General features: G+C 34.7%; 1 long non-coding RNA gene across 1 annotated transcript; it reads left to right on the forward strand.

The window, feature by feature from the left end:
- Positions 1-391: 391 nt before the first annotated feature.
- Positions 392-15,688, forward strand: LOC107809987 (uncharacterized). Its single transcript, XR_012701836.1, has 3 exons — positions 392-667; positions 6,915-7,035; positions 15,105-15,688. It is a non-coding gene; the product is annotated as an uncharacterized LOC107809987 (long non-coding RNA).
- The last annotated feature ends 4,279 nt before the right edge of the window (positions 15,689-19,967 follow it).

Consider the following 19,967-nt stretch of genomic DNA (forward strand, 5'->3'; position numbering starts at 1 on the left):
GCGCACTAATATTTTATTATACACACTTATCGCTCACTTCATAACCAGATATGCATTAATAAATCCAAAAAACTATACCCAAAACTTGAACAACAAGAGGAAAATAAAAATAAACCAAATTATTTGGATTCAAATTGAGAATTGTATTTCTTCAAAAGCAGAAATGGAAAAAAGAAAAACAAAATCCAAATAAAAGAAAATCGAAACTGAAAAAAAGAACGCACGCCTTTAGTCCTATACTAATTTTGGTGAGAGAGAGAAAAGCAAATGAGTGGAGTGGGACCCACAATTTGGCCCCAAAAAAAATGTTTTTAAAGAGTTCCACCTAACTAGTCAGTTTAGGTGTACTGTACATGTGGGACCCAAATACACGTGAATGGTTTTGTACTTTTTCTTCAGATTTGGCAGGAAGTAAATCTATCTCTCTGGATACCCTTTTTCTTCCCGCAGCCTCTTCTCCAGCGGCGACCATATCTGCCGTCTGCGGCGGCGTTGAACTACTTCCGGAACGGCTATGGTAAATTTATTTTTGACGGTATTTACCTGTTTGCGGCGGCGTTGAGCTACTTCCGGAACGGCTATGGAAAATTTATTTTTGACATTATGTACCTGTCTGCGGCGGCGTTGAGCTACTGCCGGAACGGCTATGGAAGATTTATTTTTGACGGTATGTTGTTGATCTAAAAATCTAATATATACCTGTTAATATGCGCTTCTTAGTTTATATATTTCTCTTCTGTTATGGCGAAAGTGTGTTAGTATTTCAGATCTGTCATTGGTTTTGCCGTAACTCCATGTCTGCTAATTAATTTGAAGGTGAAAGCTTTTTAGAAACCAGGAAATTCTCTTCTTTTTGCTTGTAATTTGGTTGAATTAGGAATAGGAAGAATAAAGGGAGAGAGATCGAGAGAGAGAGAGAGAGATCGAGAGAGAGAGAGGAGAAAAAGGAAAAGAGTTGGAAAAGAGGACCAGAAAAATGTGGAGCTTAATTATTTTTAGAACTGAACATTATCGTTAATTATGTCATTATGGACAGGGACTTATTTGTAGGCCTGAATATTTTGCTCCCAGTTTAATGCAGATAGTGTTCCTCATTGTACTAATTGAAAAAAGAGTTTCTTCAGATGCCCGTGGCATTACCCACAAATATTGTTTAAGAACAAGTTCCACAACTAAGTAACAGTCAAACGTTCCGTAAACCAGTATTTGATGTCTTCAGCCTCTATTGACACATAGAAGATATGTTACAAATTATAACTCCAAAAAAGTTTTAGACATTCCATCTCAGGAAATCTGGTTCCTCAGTTAAACCTTGTGCATTTTCTAGTCTATTCAAGAGCTTAGACATTCTTTTTTACTTCCCAATACTGGACTTTTTTTTGTGTGGATAAAATAATAATTTCATTGAAAGAAAGAGGGCAAGACATGGCAGTATACAAGTAGTCTACCAAAAATAGAAAACCTCACAACAAAAAGTTTTCTAGTCTATTCAAGAGCTTGGACTTTTCTTATGAAAGTTACCTCCCACCCCGTTAATTTTTTTTTAATAAAGTAATGTAAATTTCATCTGGAACTAATACCAAGCAGGTATTGTAAGAGGTACTATAAAATGAGGAGATTATGATTTCCACCTTTATCAAAGAACTATCCAAAAAATCCAAAAACTGTGCCATATCCTCTACCTTGTGAACCTTACACCAAAAGTAACAATTTTGTAAACATCTATTTTTTACAAAGAAATGTTATCTATTTCGCCCGCATTTTTTTTTTGATAATGTAAAGTTATATCGACAGAAGATGGTACAAAAGGGTACAAACTCATACAGAGACCAAACAAGCAGCCTACTACACTTTCTTTCCTAACAAATCCAAAAATCCTTGTACTGATTCAAGCTCACTAGCAAGCTTTTTTTACGCCAGTAATACAAATACAAATTATGCGGACATCTATTTTAGTTATAGAGATGTGATTTCTTTACCCTTCACAGCAAGCCTTGTTCCTCTCCCGCCATAAAGTCCTGAAGATGCGAAGTGGAGTGATTTTACATCTGCTTCAGCCCTCTAGGTATCATTTGATGTTGCCAGCTCTTCAGTAAGCCCCTTACATTCTGGGGCATCACCCATTAAATGCCACAAATGTTTAAAAATAATTTCCAACATTGTCTAGAAAATCTGCAATGGAGGAATATGTGATCAACTGTTTCCTGATTTTTTTCACGCGAGTAGCATCTATTACATAAGGCAGAACCTCTTTTCTTCAAGTTGTTTTTAGTTAAGCGGGCCTCCCAAGTTGCAATGCATTCAAAGCTTGCTGTCTTGACAGGAGCTTTTGTCTTCCAAATCATCTTCCAAGGCCAAGTAACATCCCATTGGCTTGGCTGCATTATCAACATGTTGTAGCAGATGTTAACTGAAAATCTTTTATCTTTACTGGCGGACCAAATCAGCGAGTCCACCTTACTTTGATCAATATATACTGATTCCAGCTGCTGAAGTAATTGACGAAAATCCTCCACCAATCCAGTCAAACAATCCCAAAATACACAAAAGGATTGTATTCCGTAGCATCTTCAGCCTTCCAGAAATCTTCTACCCCTATCACCACAATAATAAACTCCTTACATTCCCTCCGAGCCATTACTTGTTTTACGAATAGTTGCATCACTGTGTAGTCAAAACTAAAAGAAATTAGAAATTGTTTCATTCAGGGGGTGGTCCATCCTGGCATCTTTCCAGAATAATATCTCTTTGCCATCACTGAAATTTTTTGATCATCTAGGCTACAAATACGCCCCTGAAGATAGGCATGCTCACCTAGTGAGTTTGCCCTCTATCCATCCAGAAGGATTTAAAAAAAATACCAGAACCATATTTATTCGCATTGGATGTTATAATATATCAAATCAAGCAAGTCAATCTTAACAATTAAAAGTAAAGTAAAACTGCATGTCATTTATGTATGTAAAATATCTATGTTGCATGTATTAGTTTAGGCTAATCTTGTGGAACGTGAGACAGGATTGGTGCACCAAGGAACTTCACCACCAAACTTCGTCTGGACTAATTTTCCGACAATGTATGTGTTGGCGGTATCTCCAAAGCCAAGTTGAAAAGCAAGCTTTTGTTGTGTAATTTCAATTTTCTGATTCCCAACTCCTTCCTCCTTATATCCTTTAATCACCTTGTCCTGCCTACCAAATCAAAGGTATTTCTTGTTTCCATTCCATAGAAAATCCCTTCTAGTTTTGTCTAGCTTCCTCTCAATCTTTGCGGAACAGGAAAAAGTGATATTTGGTAAGCATGTATGCTATCAACTGCACTATTATGAGAGTGAATCTCTCACCAGCGACAATTATTGCCTTATCTAGCTGGATAACAATGACTATTTGCATATTATCGCAGATCTTTAACCAGATCCCAAAGAAAGACTTTAGTTATAAGTTGGTAAGGTGGATGTTGTTAGCCCAGTATATTTGCCAAGCTCAGGATTTTAAGGTACTTTTATGTTTGTTTTTATGTAGATAGCTTACAGCTGCTGCCGTTGGTTCTCTATCGGAGTTGTTTATGTGAAGTATTTGTAAGTTATGCTATATAGAGTTGTATGGATCCATTTCCTTGAGTGGCTTGAGGTAAAGTTCTCTGGTTTGGGACTTGGTCCTAAGTGAAACCAGATTATCAAAAGTTCAGCACCAAATGCTAAATAACAAAGATTTTATGAAAGTTTTTATTCAGGGATATGTTAATGTTTATGTCTTGTATATGGGTTGTTTCTTTTTTCTACTTGATAAAAAATATGGGTTGTTCGCTTTCGGTTAGTAAAATTTACTTATTACCTTTAAATAAATTCAGGCTCAACTTAAATTGATGGAGAGAAGCGAAATAAGGATAAAATGGGCATAATAGACTAGAGAAGTAGTGGTGCTTTGAAGCTGATGATAACCATTGAGAGTTCAATCAATCCATGCCAAATGAGTTGGGGTGGGTTATATGAAAATGGCTGGCTTAACATGGTCTACTTTGACTTGAACGGTCAAGGACTCAAGGTTAGTTTACAATTGGAGCACAATGCTAGAAGAAATTTCCAAAAACTGAACACAGATTTTTAAAAAACAGAGATCAATTTCTTAAGGAACATTGTTGTTGTGAGAAATAATAAACGGGAAAAATATTAATCGATGTCAATTTCTTAAGAATGCTTTAGACCATAGAGTGACCGACACAAGTAACATACAAGGCCACTAGACTCCCCCGAGCAACAAAACCAGGTGGTTGCTCCATATAAACTTTATCCTCAACATCACCGTGAAGAAAAACATTCTTAATGTCCAACCGATAAAGAGGTTGATGGCGAACAACGGTCATGGATAGAAAAAGACAGATTGATGCTATTTTATCCACGACAGAGAAAGTATCACTATAATCAAGCCCAAATATTTGAGTATACCCTTAAGAGTTAAGCAACAAGACGAGTCTTAAGTCGATCAACCTGGTCATCTGGATCAACTTTGACTGCATACACCCAACGACAACCAACTGTAGATTTACCTTAAGGAAGAAGAACAAGCTCTCAAGTACCACTCATATGTAAAGCAAACATCTCGTCAATCATAGCCTGTCGCCATCCTGGATGAGATTTACCTTAGGGATGGGAAATAGAGGACAAAGATGATACAAACGCATAATGGGGTGATGACAGACGATAATAACTTAAACCGACATAATGGAGATTAGGATTAAGTGTGGATCGTATACCTTTCGAAGTGCAATTAGTGGACTAGGAGGAGATAAGTCCGCAGTAGCATCAAGGTCATGTGTAGGACGTGAATCAGCTGCGCTTGATGCTGGGGGCGGACGACGATAATAAATCAAGAGTGGTGTTCCTGTGGGTGGAGATCTAGGAGGATCATCACTGGATTCCTCAATGGTTGGTATGGGTACGACTTATGTGGTTGAGGATGAGGAGGAGCTATAGGTGGTGGAACTGGAGCTAAAGTTGGAGTTGTAGGTGATGGAGCCGTGGAGGAAGGCGAATGGGAAATGGTGTCTGAATCTCCAAAAGATAGAACTGGTAGCACCTCAGAAATGTCTAAGTGATCACCTAGGCCTGTGAAGTATTGTTGAGTTTCAAAGAAGGTAATATCAACACACATAAGGCACCGCTGGAGGTCAGGTGAGTAGCATCGATACTCCTTTTGCATTCTTGAGTAACCTAGAAATACACACTTCAAGAGTACGCGAAGCTAACTTATCTTTTCCCGGAGTAAAGTTATGAACAAACCATGTGCTCCCAAAGACACGAGGTGGAAGAGAGCACAAGGGTGAGTGAGGAAACAACATAGAGAATGGAACTTGATTCTGGATAGCTAAGGATGTCATACCATTAATAAGAGAACAAGACGTGAGAACTGCATCCCCTAAAAAACGCAACGGAACATGAGATTGTATGAGTTGGGTACGAGCAGTCTCAATGAGGTGCATATTCTTCTTTTCCGTTACCCCATTTTGTTGAGATGTGTATGGACAAGATGTTTGATGAATGATACCATGATTCGGAGATCTGTTTCTTTCTCAGTTTGTAACCATCCTCCTCAATGATCTCCAATTTATTTGAAGACCTTCTGGGACCAAAATTGTAGAGGGATACTTACCAATCTGATCCAAAATGGTTGATTGCAGGTGACCACCATTGAAGGTGAAGCTTGTGAAGTTTCCAGCTCCATTTCCCTCATAGGACATGCTCTGCAATTATCTTCAATGAGAATCTAAGAGAAAACAGCCTTGACCCATCTCATAGATGTTGAGACTTGAGAGCATTTGCAAACAGTTGCTGCTGGCCCATCGACGAATCTCTGAGAGAGTAGGATTTTCAGAGATCCCGGCTGGAAAGTCACCCACCAGACTCCTAGAAAGAAGATCGTTTTAAATAGCATTGATTACTCCAGAAATGCGAATGATGCCTTCTTTCTCCTGCATAGTGGCTGCATTCATTTCTCTTGTTGTCCATTTATTTCTTCTGACTGATTCTGCATAAGGAAGTCCTGCCTCTGTAATCCTAGGAGCAGTTGTAACTGCCTTCTTGGCTTTGATATTGATGAAATTTGATATTTTGAATGCAATATCGAACCACCCAGTATTAGATGCTAGTTCAGGGGTAATAATGACTGATCTCGTCTTGCCTTGCGTGCTTATAATACTTATACAACGACCCTGTTTGTTGTAGTTTCTCGAGCAGAAGAACTGAGAAAAGTGGTCCTGGAACTTTCATCTTCTCACTGAGTTTCCCTTCACTTTCGAAGCCTCCTTGAGAGTGTAGCATAACCAAACCATTGCCTTTTGACTGAAAAATTGTCCTTCTGATCATGTCACGACCTTGTTATGTCCAGTTGTACCGTATCTCTGCTCTTGATTCACTTCTGGGTATGTCATAAGATTTGAAACCTACAGCAAAGTTGATTACATTGTCTTCCATCATCTCGGTTGGTTAATATCTTTTAAGAAAAGTATTATCAGCTGTATTTCCAGCTAGGACCGTCCGGAAAAACTCTCTGAAATTAGAAGAAAAGGCTAGGAGGTGTCAACCTCGGGAAAAGTGCATGGGGGCATTTTGAAAGAGTGAACTCTTGAATTTTAAAAGATAGTCCCTATTTGTTGGTGCTTGTTGTGTTTTTTCTTTGATTGCAAGTGTTTAATTCCGTTTCTCAAGATTCTTTACTATCCAATTTTCTATCTCTTGATTATCCTTGTATACTTATTTATCTTTCAAACCCATTCATTTTTCCATTTCAAAAATTTATCTTTCTCTTTAACTTATATACTGCTGTTGGTACAAAATAGTTCTCTGCACAAATAGCAATTACCTTTTGTTAATGAATACTGATTGAGTTATTATTGATATTTCTTTTTATTTCATGCAGCTAAACCTCTCGTCTGCCATGCTGTGAAGAGCAATTTTGTTTGCAGAAGGATGAAACAGCTGATGGTTACATCTTAGTCTTGGCTCTCCATGGGCTTCATCAGACAAGGAGATTCTTCATGGTATTTGTATCTATTTAATGATCTTTGCTTGCTTTTCTTGATCTTCTCATCTCAGAATGCTTATGCACATTGAAGAAATCATATACACTAGTTCTTGTTTTCTCGCTTCTTAATTATGCAGCTAAGCAAAACAAAAAATTATGAATCTAACCATCTGAAAGGCAAAAATCATATGCTTAGTTTTTAGTGCAACTTGACTTCCGCCAATTTGTTAGAGGCTGAAGACATAGTTGACTTTCTTAGTTTTCTACACGATCTGCAATGATACCAAATCTATTGTATGTGGTCTGTTACTTACATCAATAACATTACCAGTCAAAAAAGAAAGCCAAACTCTATATTCATCTCCTGAAATGCCTCAAGGATTTCCAAAGCAGAGGGACGTTCTTCTTTTGCTCTTATACTGACACACTTTGCCCCTATAGTAAGTAGTCTCCTTGCTATTTCTCCTTCGCATCCAGCAGCTCTCATGTGTTGCTTGACGAATATTGTGAGATCCTTACCTTGGTGGAGATATGCATCTATTCGTGTACCGAATCGGTAGCCATTCTCCGGTACCTCAACTGCGTGTGTGAGGAGCTGGAATAGGATGACCCCATAGGCAAAGACATCACGTCCAGGGCTTGCATCTAGAGAAAGTGAATGGACATGATAATTTAGTATTTCCATGACACAACCATGAACCAACACATTGCGAAAAAAATAAGCATTAATTGGATTATGATAATAATCTTTTTAGTGATTACAGTTGGATATCTGATAATCATCTTTCTACTGATTATACAAGTCTTGCTATAGTTTTGAATGTACAAGAATTCTTGGGTTGGTAATTATATATAGGTTTATCTAATAGTGAATGGTAGTGGGAAATTTTTCGATTCTGGCTAATTAGAGGCTTGGAGAGAACTTTTTAAACTGAAGATGTGACAAATCTTTCTCATTCAATCTATAAGATAAACGCATCTTGCAAAATGACTGGAAACTGTTCAGCTAAAAGATATTATGTATGAGGGGCATACAAATCATTGTCTGGAACAATTACAAATGTATTCATTGAATTGAAATTTGTGTTCTTAGAGATTATTTATTGTATAGGGTTTTATAATATATTGCAAAGTATGCCCTTAAACATATAATATCTCATTCATCCCACATTCTCTCTCTTCCACCTTCATAGAAATTAGACTATGAAAGTATGCCCTTAAACATATAATATCTCATTCATCCCACATTCTCTCTCTTCCACCTTAATAGAAATTAGACTATGGATCCCAACCGCAACCCCCAATTTCTATGAGATCCTATATAATGTTGTCCACCATATTAAATAGAAACAGCTCTATCCGTACAAGTGGACACCGTTGCATCAAGACACACCACCTTTTTGGACAAAGTTATGTTGCAATATACCACTCATGACCATCTCTCATTCACTATTCAGAACCCTATGATAACATATAATTGTTGTGAACATTAAGCGTTTGGTTGTACCACAAATTTAAAGGCTATATGAAAAAATGTTGTTTAGCTCATACCATCACTGGAGTCATTATAAAGTGGTGTGCCACATGCTTCCTATGTTGTCTCCTGAATAGCTTAATAATCCGAAATCACATAAGATTGGATTATCACTCTGCGCAAGTATGAAAAAAATAGAAACAATCATTTTAATAACATTGAATATCTATCTATCTATATATATAACTTGCATAAGAATAATCTAGGAAATTCGTTACCCCATCTAATAAAATGTTTGGGGGTTTAAGATCACACAAACAGCTGCCTCTGGTTTTGTGCACCAAATGTAGTATATAGGCAAGGCCTCGTAGAACTTTTCTAACCTGAGCCCAACTCAAATCTGAAGCAAAGAAAATAAAAATATGTAAGTTAAAATGCAATGAGAAGGTTTAGACAACATATGAACTACAGAAAGATGTACCTTCTATTCTAGTACTTAAATCTCCACCAGGGATCCACTTTGTAACTAGGAAATAAACCTCTTTATTGGAATCGAGCAGTCCATAACCTTGACCTATGAGCTTAATCATATTATCGTATGGCATGAGTTGCAAAATACTTGCATCAGTCTGCACAAGCAAATTTTCAGTTGGATTGATAACTTCAGTCACTGAAAGATACAAAACAAACTACTGAAAGATTCAGAACAAACTATTGTATCACCTCAAGATGAGTAAATTGACCTTTAGAAACTTTGAATGCATATTCACCGGGCCGTAGTCCCCAAACATTTCCAAGCAATAAAGGGACTCTGTAAACATCACCGTACGATCCAGAAGCTTGAGGTCCTTGAGGTCCTGATTCCCTCAAAACTGCAGCTAACAGGCTTGGATTCTCTAGGAGTTTTGTAGTATAGTTTTGGACTGTTCAAACTCTTAGAGCTGTCAGTATGACTATAAACGCATTGGGTGCACTTATTAACTTGATTAAAGGTTGGAACTTTTAGATGCATTCTAATTTTTTAACAAGGCAGTCAAGTTGATTGGAAAGGAACTTCAAGTGCCATTGCATTTAGCAGGACTAATAGAAGCACTAGACAGATGTGAAGGGGCAAAGTTTGCACTCCGTTTCTACGAAGTAAAGCAAGTCGAATATATCTGGTGGTCCTGTCCATCTGGGACAACAGAAACCCAAGCTATGACATTCTTTGACTTTAAGCTTTACCTTTCCTTTAGAAGATCCTTAGAAGATGGACAACAGTAGCTATGACATTCTCCTTTTTTGGATGTTTTATTCTTTTTGGTAGAGCTCATTACGTTATAGGAGTACTTTGCTACTCATAATGTAACAGGTTGTGAAAGGGAGCACCTAAAGAAAAAGGCAACCTGAAGCATTAAGCTCACGCTATGCGCAAGGTTCGAGGAAAGGACACCACAAGTCAGTTGTACGTTGTTTTACCTTGCATTTCTATAAGAGGTTGTTTCTTCAGATTAAACCAATGACCTCTTTGTCACGAGGTGGCAACTCTTACCATTGCATCAATGAGCATTCAATGGGCTATATCTTTTTCAAGAATATGTGGGTATGTTCTCCTTGCTTTACGCGAAACAATAACTAGGTGAAAGAACGTAATGTTTTTTCATGCTTTTCCGTACTTCCATTCCTTACGTTGTTACTACTTAAGCTTAATTGTCTAGCTTTCGACTAAATCTTAAACGCAGCATGGGTTCATCACTTTTTCACTGCATAAGTGATACTCAAAACCAGTGTTTTAAAAAGCGACGAAGCGATCGCTTTAAGCGAGAAGCGACGCGAAGCGATGGCTGCTCGCTTTTCCATGTCTGAGGCGACTCGACCACATGAAGCGCTCGCTTCAGTCGAAAAAGTGCGAAGCGACCTTGAAACGAGAAGCGCAAAATCGCTCACTTCTATTCAGAGGGGTCAGTTTTTTTTTTTAAAAAAAAGTTGGGTCTGTTTTTTTATTATACAAAACAGACCCCTAAGATCAAAGTGAAGATCATTTCTATCTTCTTCCCAAATCAATTGTTGTTGAGTGCTGATAGGGTTCAAGTCGCCTGAGACCTCCAATCCTCCAGGTAATTTTTCTTCTTTTTTTCTTCTTTCTTCTTCTTCTCCTTTCTTCTTCTCCTTTTTTTCTTTCTTCTTCTTGTTCCCGTCAAGGCGTCTGCTCACAGTTAGGACATGCGCGATTTTTTTTTTTTTATTCTTCTTATTTAGTATTTTAGCCTTTATTTATTAATTTGTATGTGTATTTTAATTTATAAAGTTAATTATTATATATATATATATATATATATATATATATATATATATAATTAACTTTATAAATTGAAATACACACAAGAATTAATAAATAAAGGCTAAAATATAAGAATTAATAAATAAACTGAAAATATAATATATATATATATATATATATATATATATATATATTATATTTTTAGTTTATTTGATTATGTTTTTTTCTTATATATAAATTGAACTTTTTGATTATTTATATTGTGTCTTTGCAAGGTTTATATTATGTTTTTTAAGAATTGCGCTTCACTTCAATAAAGCGTGCGCTTCGCTTTTGAAGCGAGGCGAGCCCCTGTCGCTTTTTTGCGCTTCTCGCTCTCAAAAACACTGCCCAAAACCACATACTCCCGCTGTCTCATTTTGTGTAACGCGTTTTCATTTTTTAGTCTGTCCTAGAAAGTTTGATACCTTTCTCATTCCTAAATCTATTTAATATTTGCATCCCCTTTTTTACCTTTAGGGTCTGTTTGGAAAGCCACCAGGTAATTGGTGTAATTACTAGGGTAGTAATTACACAGGCTAGTAACTACTAGTAATTACATAGTATTGTAATTACGACGACCTGTTTGTTTGTTATAATGTAATTACAGTGTTACAAGTGTATTCTTTGGTTGCAGAATGTGTAATTACACAGTTAGATTAAATTTTAAATATAAAGTTAATTATCAAAAATTAAAAGTTAAGATTTAACAAATATATGCCTTTATAAATGATATTAGATTTGACATTTAAGATACATATGTTTCTTGAAAATATATTAATTACTAGTCATATATTTGTAACTAATATTGTAAAAATAATATATATATTTCAAATTAATAATATTTTACTGTAATTAATTATAAAAACTAAAAGTACAAAAGATTAATATTTATAAATATAATGTCATAACATTACTCAAATGTTTTACGAAAAAATAATATATCATTCTAACTGAAAAATGAACAATTTGAATTAATAAGTCAATACTACTAAAGCAAATAAAATGGAACCGAATATATAACATAAATTCAAAATCCAAAAAAAATAAATTAACATGATACTCTTATGTAAAATTACAACATAACATAAAATAAATTTTAAGATAATTCAAGTAAATATAATCCAAAAGAAAAGGAGAACATAAGTCTATAACCTCATTCAACAATGAGATTCTACTTTAATAATATCACTCCTTATATGCCAAGTTTATTAATGACTATTGTTTCTAATAATAGGAGGTGTAGTTTCAAAACTAGAATAATAGCACAATTATGCTAAAGGAAGAAAATAAAGGAAAATAAAAAATATGAGCAATTACATGGAATCACAAAAATATAAAGGTTGAAAAATGAGAATATTATTAAATATGAAAAAGTAATCTATCATTTTAACATAGTTAAGTTTGCATATAACCTCATCAAATAATAAATTTCAATTTTAATGACATCACTCATTATAAGTCAAGTTTGTGGATGACTTATTCTTTCTAAGATTACGATGTATAATTTTTTAGAAAAATTAGAATATAATATAGCTAAGTGTAGCAAAAAAAATAAAGAAAAATAGTTAAGAAAGAAATAAAATTTGAGAAATTATGTAGAAACACGTGAAGTAAAGGTTGAGAAATGAGAAATAAGAAAATAAAAGATAAATAATGTAAAAAGAATAATATTTGAAAAAACGAATTTTAAAAAGTTAAATAAAAAATAATAAAAAGAAAAAAAAATAGAAATAAAAAGTAAATTAAAAAGAAAATAAAAGAAATTCAACAAATAACACCATGTAATTACAAGCAATTTTCAGTCCTTCCCCCCGCTTGAGAATTGGAGAGTTTAATTGCATCCTCTCAATTACACCTAATTACATGCTGACCAAGTAATTACTTGATCAGACAAACATGCCAAAACTGTGTAATTACATCCAACTATATCCAAATCCAATTACAAGGTGGCTTTGCAAACAAGCCCTTAATGGCATGATTTGTTGGACCCACTTAATATCGAAGCTCATTATTCTATTAGGATGATGAATGAAAAGACGTGATACTTTCACCACCATTCATTTAGAAGGATAATGTTGGTACTTTGTTTATATTTGGCTTCCATGTCAAAAGTCTTTTAATTTCTTAAACTTCGTGCCCTGTCAAGCGCCTTTACGTAAAATGGAATGGAGGGAGTAGTTGCTATTGGATCGCAGGAAGTTGAAATATGTTACTTACCCGAGGTTCGTTTCTTGATGAACCATGAATATATAATATCGGCATGAGCCCAAAGTGCGATGGATCTATTCAATATGCTACGGATTCTCGAGGTATAGAGCTGCAACGGATGTTCCTGTTGGTGCAAAGAATAAAATCGTGTTACTAGTTATGTGCAAGATAGGGAAGTATACAACAGAATTATATACACACCTAGAATTATATACACACCTGTCTACTCTCAAAGCATTTCATTATTAATATTGCAGTTGCAGCGTGTTGGACATCTAATATCGACAAAGAAGTCATGCTCAATGCCCTAGCAAAAAGGAGAAAAGAAAAGCAACAATAAACAAAAAAAAAGTTGCATTTAAACAAATCAAGTTATTTTTTATCTTTAACTTTGAACATAATAAGAATGTACTTACACAGTCTTGTCCTCTAACTGACCCCTCCTACCAAAGACCACCACAAGAAAAAAGAAGTCAAAATTAGTAATAGAAAAAAGGAGACTCTAAGCTAAATCAAAGTAACTGTTGGTTAGACTAACAAATTATCCAAGAAATAGGTGTTTTCTCCTAGCTCCTCGGACAAGGTCTGACAAGCATCCCTCATTGTTGCCTCCAACTGTATCATAAAGTAGTGAATATAGTTGATTCACTGTGTTTTTTTTAATGATGTTGATCTATAAAATATATTCAATTTAAGAAGTGACAATTGAAAGGACAAACTTACGTGTTTCTCTAGTATTTCATCATTGTCAATACGTACTGTTGCTTTAATGTCAGCTAGAGATTCTGAAATCCACTCCGTGTTTGGGTGGCATAAAGAACTATATCCATACATATACGCATTCTTCAAATTAGTTAGAGGTACCATCATCTTTTGCTTCTTTTCTTGCACCTGGTTAAGTATAAGTTGTTGGTGCGCCTCTGTTGCCTTGGGCTCCAATGAAAAAGGTGTATGGCTACTAAAGTCATCCAGATTATAGTAGACATCTTGTCCCATATGAAATCGTGGAACTGCGGAAGACATGTTATAAAAATAATATCTTTAACATGATTGACTACTTATAGTTTTCTTTTTCGTATGTTTACGGAAATAGAGTGACTGATTATCAATTATGTAAAAAGGAGAATTATCATGCAGTACTAAATTTACCTTCATTGTCATTGAAGTGTGTATTAAACTGAAAATCTGGAAAAACCATCTTCACAACATTAAGATACATTAACCAACCCATCGATGTAGGGCAAAGGGTGGGCATGTCTAATGCACCTATGCTGGCCCTGTTCAATGACGCGGCTCCTCTAATGTAAAGTGACCTGTGTTGCAACCAAGATGATGTTAGTGCTAGGTTTTGTGCTTGTCATCCTCTTAGATTACAGCCTACAGTCCTTTCATATCTCCTTGTAAAATGTTTTTTCAATCACAAGCACTTGTTTGCTAGCACGTTCTTGCAAAATGCATTGGTTTTTGGGGAATTTAGTCTAAATTTGTCAAGTTAAACTTAGTGCATTTGTAGATGTGCAGACAAGCATAGTGATGAAGAAATCGATATGTGATCTTCATATCCACTCGAGTTCTTTGTATTTTCTCAATATCTGCACTGTTGTCTTATTTGCATCCTGTACTGTTACTTATGATTTACACCACTAACTTATTCATTTTCTTGCAAACCTTGAAAGACATCATTTGTTTGGGACAAAATAGACAATGCATAATTTTTGAAAAAAAAGGTGAAAGGGAAGGAAAAAGAAGAGTCGGAGGTGGGGTAAGAAGCATGAGAACTAGTTATGCATCGTCTCAGTAATTCACCAGATAATCCTGATAATCAGCTAGTATGAGACACTTGCAGCTATACTTGTCACGTAACTGAATACTTTTGTAGGTTTTTCTACTCTTTAGTTTGGTTTCTACTCCTAACACGTGATAAATATGTCAGATCAGAATCATACATGCGCGTTTGATTGATATGACTGAATATGATGATTTCTTTTGAAGCTAATGGAGAAATTGAATGATTTGTTAGATAGATCGGTTTTAATGTGGTATTTCTATAAACATTTTGGTCTGTGGTACATTAGTTGGTTCTAACTAATCTTATCTGCAGATTTCTCTGTGTGACTTTCCTCGTAGTGTGCTTTCCTTTTCTATAGCAGTTGATGAGCACACACTGAAAAATACAGAGCTAAAGGCAGGATAAAAGTTGTTTAAGAAGGGTACTAAAGGAGGATGTGTTTCTTCTCACCAGCTACAACTGCACAGAACTCTACCTAAGACCTTTCAGTGTCCTCATGGGACAAACATAAGTTTGTTATTTGTTATTTCTGACCATTTGCAAATGACGAATTCAATAATTATAGTATGATTTTGGCCTTTTTAGGGGAATTTTCACAATACAGTTTATGACTTGTTATCATTTTCTAAAGGAATCATAAACCCATGTACCTTTGGACTTGCTGAGGCTGAGGGGGAGGCTGAGGCGGAGGCTGCTGTCCAGCCGGAGGCCGTGGTGATGGTGGCGGTGGTGGCAGTGGGGGCGGTGGAGGCGGGAGCCGTGGTTGCAACTCATGTTCTTTTCCTTTCTTCCGCATGGAAAATGAGGTTAAAAGACTTTGAAATTACCGAGTTCTTTTTAAAGGATGAATACATGGATTTCAATGCAGGTATTTTAATGCATGGATTGATAATCAATATTTTTAAGCGGACGTTGGGTTCTTTGCATTAAAAATGAAATAATCAGTGCATAATATAAAGTTTAAAATTTACTGTTCTTTTTAATGTAAAAAAAGAAAAAATATGGAAGATGGATCAAGGTTATATTGGTCTTTTAGGTGTTTTATTCTATGTTGAATTCAGCATAAAATGCTACATTCAAATTGGATTCCAGTAATCAGATAACCCTTAAATGTTCTTTAGGGATTACAATGTGGGGATATTTCTTATTGGATGGAGTATTATATTTCTTAATATATTCCGATTTGTTGTAGAGTGTTTTTCTGACTTAATTAAGCATTTTAATATCTGGGACGTATTAAAATTACAGAGAAGATTAACGCAGACATGCATGAACGAAGAAATGATCAGAATTCCATTTATTACAGTCTTACAAATCACTGAAACTTATACAAAATAATCATATTGTAAATAGAATGGATCTGCTATGTTCAGAAGTAGTGCTACCATTGCTGTGAATTACAACTGCGCCCACTAACTCCAAATTCAATTTTCGTGCAATCTTCAAAATTCCACCTGAACATGGAACCATAAATAGAGAAAAATAAGCATAAAGTAATTTCAGTTTAACGAACGAAAAAGGAAAAAGCTAAGACTGTATTACCGTCAACGTTGCTCCGGTAAGGGTTTAAGAATTCAGACAACTGTGGGTTTAGACTTTAGAGAAATTGCTTTTAGCAGCTACTTTGGGTTGAAGTGTAATGGGCTTTAGAGCCATAGAAAGGTCCAAACCCAATATAATACGGAACTTTTTAAAATAAAATAAGGGAAGTGCTTGAAATAATTAGGAAATGATTAAGGTTAACTTGATATATGTAGAAATAAAATTAAAAAAAACAATAATTTTTTCTGTTCGAGCCAGCTGGTACGTTCCTCGACTAATTTTATGAGATATCTGCTACCTTCTACTAGCAACAAGTATCAGTTAACTCTGTCTACGACTTTGACAAATGAAAAAAAATCACCTATTATTTTTGTCTCCAATAGAATTTGAACCTGAGACTTTTTGGTTCTCAAGTCTTAACCCGCTTCATTATCATTAGGCCACACCTTCTATGGAAAAAAAGAAGAAGAAGAAGAAGAAGTTGAGAATTGTACATCCTAAAATTAATCTATGAATTGTTTTCTCAAAACCTCTATTCCATCTCACCCCATCCCTTCTTCATTAATTATTTCTCTTCGTGTTTATCCCTCCAATAACTAAATTCACTCCATTTCTCACTGTTTGGTTTTTTGGATTAAATGGATAAATTAATCAACATTGTAAAATTTAAATTAAAGATTTAAAAAACCATTATACTACAAGCATGAGTGGAATATTACAATGTATATATAAGATCAAAATATTATGTATGTATATACATTAGATATTTAATCCCCTTGCCTTTTTTTGTGTTTTTCTATTTTTATTTTTATTTTTTGAATTAGTTAGATGAAAAACTGACCCCACCACTCACTATAAACATGTGTAATCAAAGACATAGAATGTCTTTGATATCTTCAAAGCCAGGGAGATTTTCAAGTAGGGCAGCCTGGTGCACTATGTTCACGTTATGTGCGAACCTCGGGGAAGGGCATGACCACATGAATTGAACCCTACATTTCTGTAAAAGAATATTTTCACGGTTCAAACCCGTAACATCTTGCTCACATGGCAATAACTTTAGAGAATTTTAGAAAGTGAGTTGGAAAAAACTTATATGCAACAACCTTATACAATATCCAGGAAGTCTATTTTAGAGCAAATCTATTCTCTAAACTGGCCATGTATGTTAGGAAACTTAATTTCTATCCTGTATAGCTGTGTTGTCCAATGGCGGTTCAACCTTATACCAAGAAGTGTTAATTGACACCCCTTTGTCGAAAAAATATTGTGTAGTTAGGTAATTTTTTTTTTGGCTCGTGACATAAATTATTTATATTTGGTAGTCTAAAAAGTATATAAAATTTGTATAATTTTTATATATAACATACATAATCTATATATATATATACAAAAAAAAAATATATTTTTCGGCTATTATTTTGAGAGCGGCTATACATAGTCATTTTCCCTTGTGTGTTTAATTTTTTATACTTTAACACCTTTTAGGGGTTGTTTGGTTTGAATACGACTTATGCCGGGATAAGTTATGCTGAGATAAGTTATGCTGGATTAGTTATCTTGGTATTGTTGTTTATCCATTGTTTGGTATGTTGTATTAAAAATGACAATTGCATAATTTCTAAGAAGAATGTATAAGTTATCCCGGCACTAATTACCCCACCCTCTACAAGGTATAAGTTAATTATCTCGGTACTAATTTTAATCCCGGGATAACTTATACCAGGTTTGCTAACCAAAAAAAATATTAGGGTGATATATATTAAATTTTTATACTAGCATTATACCTTCTTATACCTTATACCTCGATGTCGCTAGTGTTGTCTAAGATGGTGAGATGCTAGAAAGTGTTTTTAGGTGCAGAGGGGTTAGGGCATCATGCCCAGCCTAGTTCGTTCTTTCTCTTTCTTGTTCTCTTGAGCTATACATATTAAAAAATTTGGTAAATAAACTTTTTATTAACACAAAAAAAAAAAAAAAAAGGTAACTGGAAAAAAGATTGAAACTTCAAAGCGACATGATCTTTATGCGCTTGTATTTGAGGTACGAGAATCTATTTTCAATTAATTTGGATACAAGATCTATCTCCGCAAACAATTATGTATGGCTTAGTCCGTTAAATTTGAACAAGTAAACACCTTTTTCCCTTTCAACTTGTATTTTGTTCCACAATTTTATATAAACTAGTCTTTGATGCCTGCACTTTTATTTCGATTAGAGTATTATCTTATGTTTGTATTATTTCTCTTTAACACTTTTAATTCAAAAAAAACGTGAACTCAAATTCAGACGTTAGGAAAACTATTCATATTATCTATTTATAAGTAAGTCAAATGGTTACTTTATTTATTTATAAAAAAAAGTTTCTTTACTTTTATATGAAAAAGTCTACTTTTGTATTAGAAGTATTAAATATTATTATTTTAAAGTACCTATAAACCTATTATTTTTATAAAAATAGGGGTCCCAAATTTGGGAGCCTAAGGAACAAACCTTATTAGGTAAAACTTGCACGGGGCGCCCTATTTGGTCGCCCCCATTTAACTTATACCCATATTTTTAAAATTCTTTAACCTATACCCCAATTTTGACAATTTCAGACGCCCCCTCTTCTTCCACGTGACCTATGCGCTCCTTTCTTCCTCCTCTTATTTTCATCTTCTTCTTTTCTCTCTCAAACACATAAGACTTTGTATAAGTATTATTGATTGGATCTATAAAGTTTTTATTAAATCTTATCAACTACTATATCTTCCCCTGATCCATCCTTCTTAAACATACAACAGCAACTGACCACTACATGTCCTCTCTTCCAAGTTACATGCCACAAGAATGACACATGCATGTGAACTTTATTATACACAATAGTGACTCTCGCGATCTCTTGGAATTCGCTTACCCTTTGCTTTATGATATCATCTCCAGGAAAAACGACAGAAAAGGGCTACAGAACTGAAAAATAAAAGATAGGAAAAATAACTTCAGAACATTATAAAAAAAATCAGTTAAAACATCAGCACAATTTGGCTTAAGTTATATTTTAAAGCCATTTAACTTCAAAGAAAGGCAGAACACAACTTCAGCTCTAAGACTGCTTAAGTTTAGCAAATATAAAACAAAAATTTCAGCTCCTAGAATGTTGAAGTTCAGCAAATACAAAATAAAACTTCAGTCATAGAATGCTGAAGTTCAGCAATTACAAAACAAAACTTCAGCTCCTAGAATGCTGAAGTTCAGTAATTACAAAATAAAATTTCAGCTCCTAAAATGCTGAAGTTCAGCAATTACAAAACAAAAACTTCAGTTAAAACATGATGTAGTTTTATTGAACTGAAATTTTCCATTGCACTATGAACTGAAGTTTGCGTGATTGCCTTTGCAAGTGAGGCCAAACTTCAGGCAAAAATATCTGAAGTTTTGCTTTGATAAGGCTACACTTCAGGCAAAACATTCTGAAGTTCAAACTTTAGATATAAATTTTTGCTACTTCAAGCACGTATGTTTGAAGTTACCTGAAAAGTGGGTACGCTTGCAATTCTTTTTGCAAAGTGGGTATAAGTTATAATGTGACCCAAAAACTGGGTATAGATGCAAATTCCCCCCCCTCCCCTTATTAGGTAGAACATTAGAGTC

This window comes from Nicotiana tabacum, chromosome 18 (assembly GCF_000715075.1).
Source record: "Nicotiana tabacum cultivar K326 chromosome 18, ASM71507v2, whole genome shotgun sequence".
Lineage (NCBI taxonomy): Eukaryota > Viridiplantae > Streptophyta > Magnoliopsida > Solanales > Solanaceae > Nicotiana > Nicotiana tabacum.